General features: G+C 44.5%; 1 protein-coding gene across 10 annotated transcripts in view; it reads left to right on the forward strand.

Moving 5' to 3' along the window:
- The window catches only part of ST3GAL6 (ST3 beta-galactoside alpha-2,3-sialyltransferase 6), an 82,780-nt gene that overhangs the window by 24,337 nt on the left and 45,290 nt on the right, over window positions 1–13,153 (forward strand). The window lies entirely within an intron of this gene.

Consider the following 13,153-nt stretch of genomic DNA (forward strand, 5'->3'; position numbering starts at 1 on the left):
CAATGTTTCCATCTCTAGCAGGTGACTTTAAAATAGCCCCTGCTTTGTCTAGGTAGGCCTGCCTGTTAACTTACCTCTTACGAGTCTAAACGAGGCCAGTGTCTCATGTTAATATAACCAGTGTCTCTTCAGCATACCCAAAAGTTGAGCTAGGGAAGTTTTAAATACTACTTTTTTTCTCAATAATGAAGGGGTCTTCCTTGGGGATGTTTTAAACCAATCTGGAAGTAAAAAATTAAGAAAACTCTGAAGTTGAAACTATAACATTACATGCATCACAACTATTGTAGAAACTGCTGTTAACAAGCTGTGTGGCTTTGGGCAAGTTGCTTAACCACTCTGTGCCTTGTTTTCTCAATAGGATGACCTTGAATTCTCTCTCTATCTTTAAATACTACAATTCATAATAAGTTTATTAAAGTCCCTTAATGTGATTTTTGGGCATATTTTCCTTAGTATTCCTGGAACCTCATCTTACAAACATTCTGAGAAAGCTCTGAAGCTCAAATGTCCACCAGGAATTAGCACGGTGTTTTATCCATGAATCCATAGAGTCTTTCTGGTTTAAGATTCATCAGAGAACAGTTAATCTAGTGGCAGATTTGTTTCATTTGAAAATCCTTTTAGGAAGGGTACTTTCTGACTGAGAACTTGATGCGTTAGTGGTACTGGCGAATGTGGACATTTATAATGATTTTGGGATTTAGTTCTGGAGATTCTCTTGATCTCTTCGTTTTTCAAACCAAAATTATTCATGAGTGGTTTCAAAGCCCTCCCCCAGTGTCTCGAGCCACTGGGCTTCAGAACTCCTAAGACTGAACCGGGATGGAGGGAGGGCTGGGTCTTCAGGTTTCTCACTGCCAGAAGCATCTTACTGTAGTGGAACTGGGGCTGAAATCATCTTGGTGATTTGTGAAACTGCCTTTCCTGCCAGCCATTCCATCTCCTGGCATCAGGAACATGGAAATATTTTAGTCTTTCTAACATAACTAGTGGCCCGGTGCATGAAATTTGTGCACATTAAAAGGGGATTAATTAGAGGAAATATTTTAATATTGCTATTTGCTCTTTCTCTATAATAGAAGTGTCAGAGATGAAAGAAAATTAGTAAAAATGTATATGAAAACCTCCTGTCAGAGTCTGGGGTGTGCTGTGGGACCCAGAGTCAAGTCCCTGCCCACCCACAGCACCTCAAAACCACGTGAGACACAGACCCAGCTGGCCCTACCCCATTGGTGAGATCAAGACCCAGCCGGCCCCACCCTTGTCAAGCCCTGCTGAGCAGGGGATACAGCCTCAGGTCCTCCATCAAGCCCTGCTGGGTGGGGGGCATAACCTCAGGGCCCCGGTCAGGCCTTGTAGGGTGGAGGGCACAGCCTTAGGTCTCGGGGCAGGGTGCATGGCCTGAGGTGCCCTGGCCCAGGTTGGGACAGGGGACACACATTGAGATGCCTCTCAAGCCCCACTGGGGATGGGGTGCACCTTGATGCCCTCCGTCAAGCCCTGTGGGTAGGGGAGTGGCCTGAGGTTACCCATGAAGCCCTGCATGGCAGGCGCTCAGCCTTCAGTCCCCTGGCTTGGCACTGGGGCAAGGGGCACGGCCTCAAGTCCTCCAGCCTGGTGCTGGGGTTGGGGGCACGGCCTGAGATCCCTGTCAAGCCCCTCCAGGCGGGAGGCATAGCTTCAGGTCCCTGATGATTGCTCATTAAAGCTCATTATCAGAACTTGGCCTCTGCTGTGGACTCAGCCATCTTGACTGTTATACTGTGATGGTCAATTTGCATATTCTTTTTATTAGATAAGACTAGGGGCCTGGTGCACAAAAATTGTGCACTCAGTTCCTCACCCTGGCCTGCACCCACCTGTGCCCTCTTGCAGTCCAAGAGAGCAGGCCTAAGCCATCAGTTGGACATCCTTAGCACTGCCATGGAGGTGAGAGAGGCTGCCATCACTGCCACTGCACTTGTTAGTCATGAGCTTCTGGCTGAGCTGAGCTCCCCTTGTGGGAGCACACTGACCACCAGGGGCAGCTATTGAGCATCTGCACCCTGGTGGTCAGTGCATATCATAGCAACCAGTTGTTCCACCGTTGGGTCTATTTGCATATTAGCCTTTGATTATATAGGATGGTGACAAGCATGGGTTCTGGTGTGTGCTGGATCAAATGCCAGCCGCTTACTTCTTGGATGTTCTTAGGTTCATTATAACTTCTCTGGGCTTTAGTGTCTTCATCCGTATGGTAGGGATGACAACTAGTGCCTTTCTTAAAGGGTGGTTTTGAGGATTAAAATAATTATACATTTAAAGCATCTCAAATAGTTTTGTCACATGGTGTTCAGAAAATTTACACTCTTTTCCTTGCCTTGCATGGCAGTAGTTATTCTTCTGCCCCCATTCTCTAGTCCAGGGCCAGTGAACACCCAGCTCTCCTTACCTTGTTAGACATTGGCTCACTCTCCCTGGGATTTGCTTCTGAGCCCAGAACATAGTATTTGAATCCTTCTCAACATAATGGATCCAAATAAGAGTGAAAGATAAAACCTCTTCTTCAAGTCCGATTATTTGTAGAGTTCTGGATTCTATTTCTTGCTTCAATTTGATATGCTGATTACAAACCTGGGTTATTTGTTTGTTTGTATGAAGATCCAGAACACTTTTATTATGAAAAGCATAAAAGGGTGTGGCTTCTAGAGCCAGAAATAGTCTAATTCTAAGATGAGTTTTGCGAGTGAATTATTACTAACTTGAGTGCCTTTCATTTTATATTCAGAAGAAAATGAGTAACATTTCCACGTATCCCATCACAGATACTTTGAAATGTTGAAATGCATGTGCAGAATGAAAGCCCGCACTGTAGTGGCAGCTCAGTGTTTGGAAGCTGTTATTCACACGATGCCATGCATTCTGTAGGGTCTTTCCCACATGTGATGAAGGATGTTTTTTAGTGAGGCTTGGTGTATGGGCAGCTAATACTTCCTTAGTTTTACTTTATTTTATTTTTTACTTCCTTTGTTTTAATAGAAGACTTAAAACAAGATTATGGGAGTCCTTACCATGTACCAAACATGGACCTGGGTGCTTTACATGTACTACTTACAACAGCCCTATTAGGTAGCACCATTATTCCCCTTTCACAGGAGAGGCAACTGAGGCATAAAGAGGTGAAGCAGCCTCCCAGGGTTGTACTGCGGTAGAGCTGAGACTCAAACCTAGGAGGGCTGATAGCCGGTGGGCAACCTTAACACCTCATCGTGCTGCTTCTTTCAGAGGAGAAACTGAGCAAAGAAGAGGATGAGCCGAAACCGGTTTGGCTCAGTGGTAGAGCATCGGTCTGCGTACTGAAAGGTCCCGGGTTCGATTCCGGTCAAGGGCATGTACGTTGGCTGCGGGCACACCCCGGGGATGTGCAAGAGGCGGCTGGTCGATGTTTCTCTCTCATCGACGTTTCTGGCTCTCTATCTCTCTCCCTTCCTCTCTGTAAAAAAAAAAAAAAATCAATAAAATATATTTAAAAAAATAAAAGAAGAGGATGAGAAGATGAAAGCACTAACTCACAGATGTCTGCAGTCCAGGCTCAGGAGTTTTAGTTGATGTGGCAGAAAGCGAAAGCCACCGGAGATGACACAGCGAGAGCTGGGCTTTCCGAGCTCCTGCCAGTTGCAGCGTGTGGGCTGGCTTAAAGGGAAGTGAGATTAGAGAGGATTGCTAGTAGCTGAGAAGCAGTGAGAACGTGGGTTTGGGAAACAGGGTTAAGATGAGAGTTTGAGGACACCTGTGTTTAGGCTGTGCTGAGGGGGAAGAGGTGACCTAGAAGCTCAGGAGAAGCTGGAGGGGTGGGGCCCAGGCCGTGCGGGGGGCCACGGAAGGGAGGAGCATCAGAAAGGGAAAGCCAAGGGGCTCGGAGAGGCCCCGAATGAAACACAAATGAGCAGGCTGTTACCGTGCAGCCATGAGGAGGCAGGTGTTGCTCTGGAGGAGGATCCACGGGAAAATGCTCTCCTGTGCCGCAGACACCGCTGTTCGAAGTGAGGTAACCTTTGGCGAGTTTAAATTCTTCTGAAGCTTGGCTGCCTGTTCTGGACTATGGTGACTTAAGGAAGACCTTGCTCGGTTTAAATGGCCTGAGCCCTTGCAGTCTTTCCAGCTCTGGGATCTGTTAATTCTGGGGTCCACATAGTGAACAGCAGTCGTTGGAAATGTTGGTGTCAAGGTGTGGCTGGTGATGGGCTGGCACTGTTAGGCAAGTCAGAAGGCGATGCAGAGAGTGAAGGTGTCCTATACGGGGGTGGGCCAAAGTAGGTCTACAGTGGAAACACAGAGTTTATTCTTATTTTTTTAAAATATATTTTATTGATTTTTTTACAGAGAGGAAGGCAAAAGGATAGAGAGTTAGAAACATCGATGAGAAACATCGATCAGCTGCCTCCTGCACACCCCTACTGGGTATGTGCCCGCAACTAAGGTACATGCCCTCGGCCGGAATCGAACCTTGGACCCTTGAGTCTGCAGGCCGATGCTCTATCCCCTGAGCCAAACCGGTTAGGGCTCGTGTATTCTTACTAATTAGTATTGTTTCCATATGAGCAACTAGAAGCCTAATGTTGCTCACCTCTGTGTTTCCTCTCAAAAATACCAGTATAGTGTCACAGTGATACTGGTCGTACATGGGAGGATAAGACTGAAAACAAGACAGAAATGAAAATGACTAGGGAATTTACAAAGAAAACTCAGCCCTTAGATGGTGAAAGTGGCTTTTCTGAGAGTCTCACTATGTCTTCCAAGAAAATTCTGTTGATTGGAAATTTTAAAAGGTCAAGCCCAAAGAACTTTAAAAAAAAGATAGCATGGGATTTAGAACAATCTCCAGTTCTTCTAAAAAACTATTTGTGGTGAAGCCCTGATCCGCTCAGTGGCACATTGTTCCTTTCCCCTCAGATCTCCAGCGGAGGTCCTTGGACACACCCATCACTTGGGGAATCTCCTTACAGGCGTCTTCAAACTACGGCCCGCGGGCCACATGCGGCCCGCAGAGGAGTCTGATCCGGCCCGCCAGGTTTTTTGGGCAGTGAGCGCAGCCAAGGTGTTACAGTAGGAATTAGTAGTTCATATAGTCCGGTCCTCCAGCTCTCTGAGGGACCATGATCTGGCCCCCACTTTAAAAAGTTTGAGGACCCCTGCATAGGTTTGACTCAGCAGATAAAGGGGTGGAGTGGAGATTCGCACGTCTGTCCAGCTCCCAGGTGATGCCAATGTTGCTGTCAATGGACCACACCTGGAGTAGCAGGGTTTGCAATATTTAGCTTTTCTTCTCACAACATAATCATACTCGGTCTGAAACTGTAACTTGGCTCCCTCGCCAGACTAGACTCTGTTCCCCATATCCTGAAGCAGATGAGTACATGTGCATAATTAGGGCTAGATAGCAATAGATATCAACGGATGGATCATTTCTTACCCCTGCCAGGGGTATGCGGTTTTCGATTATCTCAGTAATTTTAATTGTTATACGTAGGGGCTTTTTCCTTTCAACTGAGAGATTGAAGCAAATCTGTTGTTTAGAAATAGGCATCAGAATGCAATATAAAAATTTCATATAAACTTAAATATACATTTACCAAATGACCCATGAAGATATATGCCCAACCAAAGACTGGCCAATGTAGCTTTATTTACAGTAACCAAAAACTGAAAAAACTAACAAATGTCTATTAGCTGGTGAATTGATAAGTTATGGTAAAGCCACACAGTGGACTATTACTTAGCAATAAAAAGGAATGAATTTCTTGTTGAAGCAACAATGTGGACATTTTTTTCCAATTATACTAATTGAAATAAGCCAGAAAAACATTTATATGAACTTTTAGAAAAAGCAGAAACCACAGTGATAAACAGATCAAGAGACAGGAACTGGGGGAAAGCAGCTGATTACAAAGAGGAACTTTTGGGGTGAGGGAAATGTTAAGTATGATTCTGATCGTTGTTACATGATCATATGCAATTGTCAAAACTCATCAGGTTATACACTTAAAAGTGGCTAATTTTATTATAGAAAATTTTTATCTCAGTAAAGTTAATTGAAAAACTGGCCATAATCATTAACCTGTTAAGGATATCTAATACTCCTTAGAGGCTATCTTATTAGTGGGTAATTGAGGAAATATTGCCTCTAGGAGAAAATATGAAGAAACAAAAGGAACAGAAGAAGTTTCCTTAAAAACTTCTCTGAGTATTTTCAATGCAGTTGGATCTAAAGGGAGATATCTCAAAAACAGGAACTCCACTTTATTTTTAGCACCCCAGAATAGTATGCTATTAGTTGAATGATTTGAGTGTGTCCCACTGTGCTACTAAAAGAAAAAATTCTGTTGAAACATTTTTATTTTTTTTTATTCTTTGCTGTGAGCACATCCAGATTTCAAGGGAAGATTCAGTCATCTACTTTGACAGTGACAGCTTAGCTTCAATCAGATGAACGTATCTGTCTATGAAAGTCTAGTAAAAGCACTGGCTTTCTTCAAACACTGAAAGAGAAGGTGTATATGTATGTGTATAGATACTAGCTGCCTATCATTGTATTAGCAGAACTGGGGGAAGAGAAGAGAAAGTAAATTAATTATATATGTTTTTCTGCCTTGCAGAAAGAAAAATAATAATGTATTTAGAAACCAGACAATGTGTACAGTTGGTCCAATTTGTTGATATTATACAAATAGGTTTTTTTTGGTGGGGGAGTGGCACATAAATCAACTTATAATTTTCCATTTACTCAGCAATGTCAGAATCTCCCCCCCTCCCTTAATTTTTATCGAATAGCAGTAGCTCAACACCTCATATTTAAATTTAGCTTTTCCAGTAATATCACATATTAATTTTATATGTGCTATTTTATTCTTTATATATGCCCTATTGAGCATTTTCAGGTTCTTCTAGCAAAATCCCTTTAATTAGAGTACCGATTCACTAAGATTTCTCTCTTTTATTGTGAAATGAACAGTTTTTCATATTATAATATGTCTAAGTAAGTGTATTTTAATAAATGCATCCATTTAACACATATTCTCTTACTTTACTTCAAAAAGTTATTAAGTGCTGAAACCGGTTTGGCTCAGTGGATAGAGCGTCAGCCTGTGGAGGTCCCAGGTTCGATTCCGGTCAAGGACACCTACATTGGTTGTGGGCACATCCCCAGTGGGAGGAGTACAGGAGTCAGCTGATCGATATTTCTCTTTCATCAGTGTTTCTAACTTTCTATCACTCTCCCTTTCTCTCTATAAAAAATCAATAAAATATATTTAAAAAGTTATTAAGTGAATATATTAAATTCATTATGTCATAGTTTAAAAATACAGTAATTATAATTTCCTACAGTGTACAATTAAAAAAAAAAAAGCAAACCCAGACAGGTCTGAGCTAGAGTTCTGGTGCCTGCTCTGGGAACGGAGCACCTTCAGCCTGGGGCGGTAGAATCCCTGCTGTCATCACTGTGTGTGCGAAGGCTTATTGTGGTACTAGGCATTTAGGAAGCACTCAATGGCCCATGCCATCAGCACCAGAGGGTGGAGGTCCTTGGAATGGAAATGAGGTCATGGGCACATTGGGTCATCCAATTAGTAATAAGGCCTACACCTAAAAGAGGGGTGGTAAATGAGTGAAGGAGGACCGAGGCCTTTACGTCTGTCATGCTCGGCCCTTTGTGTCTCCCTTAAGGCCTGTCTGTATGAAGATGGCTAGGTCTGGGGGGCTTAGGACACCCACAGGGCTGGACCAGAATCTAGACATTCATGCACAGCTGGAGCTGGAGAGAATGCTCCCATGGGCATGTGATTGCAGAGGCCAGTCATAAACAGAGTCATAAATACAAAGAGGAAGGGGGGCAGGATGTAGGCTCTGTTGGCCAAATTCTGACAGTCTTGGGGAGAGGTCATTGTGAGCTGATGGAGACCTGAATGGAGAAGGCCCCCTCCCAGGGCCGGATGGACATAGGCTGTCAGCAGGCCATCTGGTAAGGTGGTGGAGAGGGCCACCTGGCTAAGGGGAAAGCTGTGGCTGAAATCCTGCCCATGCCAAGATGATGTGGCCATGGGGCCATGTGAAAACGGAGGGCACATCCTTTTCTAATGTGCACAACTTTGCAAGTTACTGGGTATTGCTGCTGAGCAGCAGTGCATTTGGGTGTGAAAGGAGACAGCGTCAGGAGAGCAGGACATCTGTCACGGAGGAAGCAGAGAGCCTATGGGGACAGAGTGGATGAGGACATGGTTTTGGATCTTATTAACAGATTTGAAGTTCAACTGCAGAGCTGCTGGGAGGCTGAAGGAGAGGAATGCAGACTGAAGAAGGATGCTCTAGGTTAGGGACCTGGACAGCCCGGGTCCAGCGGGTATGTCCAAAGTCAGTGTGGAGTCAGCAGGAACCTGACCAACCTGTTGAGTAGCTACTTGAGGGCTCTCAGGCTCCCTTTCTTGGGCCAGGATCAGCCCCAGAGCTGGAAGTGGGGCCGAGACTGCATGTGGGCATCAGGAAGCGCCCGTAACCAGGTCTAGAGGAAACTGGCACAGAGAGGCCAGGTCTGCTGGGTCTGTGTGCACATACATTCTCAGCTTCGTGAAGCGTGAAACTGAGGGGCTTTTCTTCCTTGGTGTTGCATGATATTGAGATGCCCGCAGGGTTTCTATACTTGAATAGAACAATGCTTCCAGACTTATTGCGGAATATACCCTTTTCCTAGTACAGTGGTCAGCAAACTCATTAGTTAACACAGCCAAATATCAACAGTACAACGATTGAAATTTCCTTTGAGGGCCAAATTTTTTAAACTTAAACTACTTCTAAAGCCACTTCTTTAAAATAGACTTGCCCAGGCTGTGGTATTTTGTGGAAGAGCCACAGTCAAGGGGCCAAAGAGCTGCAGTTGCCAACCACTGTCCTAGAAGTTGTTGAAAGAAGCATTAGGAGGGCCTAAACATAAGGCCATTTTCAAGTGACATTTTATAGGCTATTTTTCTTGTTTGCTTTTATAAGGAATGCTCTCATGGTTGCCATGGGACTCAGGCGTATGCATGGATTGAACCAGGCACCCTCTAATTTATTCTTATGCATACTATAGTTTGAGAACCACTGGTCTAGGACATTCAACAGAACCATGGAGAAAACTAATTAATGGATTTGCTAAATTCCAGAGGAATGGGATTGGGAAAAACGAGGTGGGGAGGAGTAATCGGGTTTTATTTTAGCACAGTTTATGACTATAAGCTTTCTATTTCACCAACCCCGAGAATTGATTCTGCTCAGGGAGCTGATGGGATAGATGAATTAGAGAAACATTCTGTGATGTTTGTCTGATATCAGAAGGCTGTGCATTTGTACAAAAGCTCGCATCGGGAGAGAGACCTGGCTCTGTTCTAGGAAATAAGGGTTTGATCCTGGTTCTGTTGCTTATCAGCTCAGGAAAGTGACTGCTGCTCTCAGAGCTTCAGTCTCCTCACCCCAAAACGAGAGCTGTAAGTGGACCACACCCTTTACAATTGTGGGGTTACATGAGATAATATGCCACAAGCATTTATCACAGGCCTTGCACATGCTAAGCACTCATATATCTTAAGATTCTCATCTGCCACTATTCATGGGGCATTTTGGGTAAAATATTAACCCAAAGCAACTAGTTGTAGTATTTGCAACTATCTTCAGCAACTGCCTGCTTATCTTCTATGTGGCAGGCATTGTTAGAAGTGCCGGAAACAAAATGATAGACAAGACAGACAGTCCTGCTCTTGGAGCTTTCTGTCCACTGGGGTAACCACTCTAATACCTGCTCTGGTCTCGTATTTGAGTAAATCTTTTTTCCCTCCCCGGCTCTAATGACCCAGAGCAGCGTTTCTCACACTTCAGCAGGCATAAGGACCAGATCGGAAGGTGCTTGTTTCAAAGCACTTACTTGAGGGGATTCAGAACAAGGAGGGAATGTTGACTAGCCCGGCTGGTGCTGAGCCAGGCACCTGCCGTGTCAGTTTGGAGAATGCTGCCCTGGGCCCCTCCCCTTCCACCAGTATCTGATTCACCCTTTGGAACCCTAGCTGCCAGCGGAGCACTGTCAGGAAGTTATACATTAGAATTCTCTTTTGAGTTCCCCTCCTGCCTTTTATTTTGAGAGACAGGATGGCACCAGGAATAGAACCGTGAAGCACAAGTGGTCTGTCAGTCTATTTCTGTCTCCCAGACTGTGTGACCTGGGTCAGCTCACTTCAGAAACTTTCAGTTCCCTCACGCATGAAAGTCATGCCCATACACCCACTTACCAAGCTTGTTTTGACCCTCAAGTGAAGTGGATAAAACATACAAGTGTTTTAAAGCTCTGCACAAGATAGAATATACTTTTATTTTTAAAGAGAAGGAAAAACCGTTGCCAGGATTGAGCTCACTTTTGCAGATGTAGGTTATTCATATGTTGGATTAAATATAATTTAAGAAATAAACATTTGATCTCTGCCAATAAGTCCTACTCTCCCTTGAGAGCCTCTGGTCACACTTTAGAGGAACAATGGCTTCTATGATATAAACTGTAAAGGGTGTCTTAGAGAACCTGGTCTCAGGAGCTGCTGCAGCCAAGAAGCTGGCATCTGTCATGTTTAGTGTCAAGAACTGGAAAACTTATTTGTTTTGGTAAATGAAGCTATATTGAAGGACCTTATAATAATAAAAGAAGAAGACCTGTAATTGATTTTGAGGAAGAGAGAGAAACATCAATGTAAGAGCAAAACATTGATAGGCTGCCTCCTGCATGCCCCCTACTGGGGATCAAACCTGCAACCCAGGCATTTGCCCTGCTGACTCCTGGCCCTGACTGGGAATCAAACCTGGAACCTTTTAAGTGCGTGGGATAATGCCTGACCAAGTGAGTAACACTGACCAGGGCTATAAATTAAAAAAACAGAAACAAACGAAAAACACAACACAACACAAAAACAGGCATTCTAACTAGTTTTCCTTTGAATACTTTTGCTCAAAGCAAAATCACCCTTCCATTTATAAAATACTAGAGGCCCAGTGCATGAAATTTGTGCATGGGGGTGTGTGTGGGGGTTGTTCCTCAGCCCAGCCTGCACCCTCTCCAATCTGGGACCCTTCGAGGGATGTCTGACTGCCAGGTGGGATCAGGCCTAATGCCTCACAATCCAGGACTGATGACTCCCAACTGCTCGCCTGCTCGCCTGCCTAATTGACCCTAACCACTTTTGCCTGCCAGCCTGATCACCCCCTAACGACTTCTCTGCCAACCTGATTAATGCCTAACTACTCCCATGCCAGCCTGATGGATGTCTAATCTAACTGCTCCCCTGCCAGCCTGTTTGCCCCCAACTTCTCTCCTCTGCCAGCCTGGTCACCCCTAACTGCCCTCCCCTGCAAGGTTGATTGCCTTCAACTGCCCTCCCTTGTAGGCCTAGTTCCTCTCAACTGCCCTCCCTTGCAGGCCTGGTGCCTCCCAACTGCCTTTCCCTGCTTGCCTGATCACCCACAACTGCCCTCCCTTGCAGGCCTAGTCCCTTCCTACTGCCCTCTCGACTGGCCATCTTGTGTTCACATGGGGGCAGGATCTTTGACCACATGGGGGCAGCCATCTTGTGTGTTAGAGTGATGGTCAATATGCATACAGTGGTGCCTCACACAACGAACTTAATTCGTTCCAGGAGCAAGTTTGTTATGCGAAAAGTTCGTTATGTGAAACGTGTTTTCCCGTAACAATACATGTTAAAAAAAATAATTCGTTCTGTAGCATAAAATATGCTAAGATGACATAAAAAAAGATAAATTTTTTGTTGTTATTTTTATTTAGATACATCATGATATAAAAAAAATATTGAGTTTAACTTAAAAGGACGACTGCCGTGATACGTGCGTGATTTAATTCGTAATGAAGAACGATTGCCGCGATACGTGCTTAAGTTAAGCGCAGTGACTAACGACTGCCTGCAGTGCCTGCGCGGAAGGATGCAATACATCGGCAGCGATCGTGGAAGCTCGGGCGAAGCAGTCGTGGAAGCTCGGGCAACTTCCTTGTGTGAAACGAAGTTCGTTGTATGAATCATGAAATGAAGTTCGTTGTGTGCAGCGTTCGCTGTGCGAGGCGTTCTTTATGCGAGGCACCACTGTATTACTTTTTTATTAGATAGGATAGAGGCCTGGTGCATGGGTGGGGGCCAGCTGGTTTGCTCTGAAGGGTCTCCTAGATCAGGGTGGGGGTTCCCTTGGGTTGTGGGGCAGCCTGAGTGAGGGTCCTGTGGTGGTTTGCAGGCTGGCCATGCCCCCCAGTGATCCAAGTGGAGGCCTTGGTATCTGGGATATATTTACCTTATACAACTGAAACTTTGTAGCCTGGAGCAGAGCCAAACTTCCTGCTTGCTCAGTGGTGGCAGCCATTTCTGTTTGGATTTGTTTACCTTCTATAAGTGAAACTTGGTAGCCTTGAGTGGAGGCTTAGGCTGGCAAAGGCAGGCAGAAAGCTTGGCTTCCTCCGTTGCCAGGAAAATGCCTCCCTCCTGCTCTCTGTGGCTGTAGCCATCTTGGTTGGGTTTATTTGGATACTCGCTCTGATTGGCTGGTGGGCGTGGCTTTGTGGAGCGGAGTGATGGTTATTTGCATATTACTCTTTTATTAGGTAGGATAATTAGAGAATTTGTTTATTTCTGGGAGATTTTTTCTGTGAGCAAACAGGAACTATAGTTTATCTCAGGGGTATCCTGGTTGGTCCAGTCTGTTTTGCAACTTGAATCTGGATGCTTTGAATTGTCTATGAAATACAACATAGTGCCTAAGCTTCCTAAATTTTTTAGGTGGTGTACGCAGCAGCTCCTCAAAGAGTAGGCTCATTTTACTTTCTGAAGAAAAAAAAGAACATTCTCTCATACTTCTTTGTTTATAACTAAACCACATTTGTGAATGAAAATGTTGGTTACCCATACTTCTGAGCTCTGTGGAATAATATATAAATTTCCCCAAAACTGTGTTTGGGGGACAGATAAACAAATTGAAATGCAAATATTGAACTTTTTCTCTATGTCATATGCTATCTTATTTAGATGTAAATATGTCTTTAAAAAATCGCTGATACTGGTGTCATCCTTGTTGGATGTTTGCATAAATGATGTTATTTGGGGTG

This window comes from Pipistrellus kuhlii, unplaced genomic scaffold (assembly GCF_014108245.1).
Source record: "Pipistrellus kuhlii isolate mPipKuh1 unplaced genomic scaffold, mPipKuh1.p scaffold_m20_p_2, whole genome shotgun sequence".
Lineage (NCBI taxonomy): Eukaryota > Metazoa > Chordata > Mammalia > Chiroptera > Vespertilionidae > Pipistrellus > Pipistrellus kuhlii.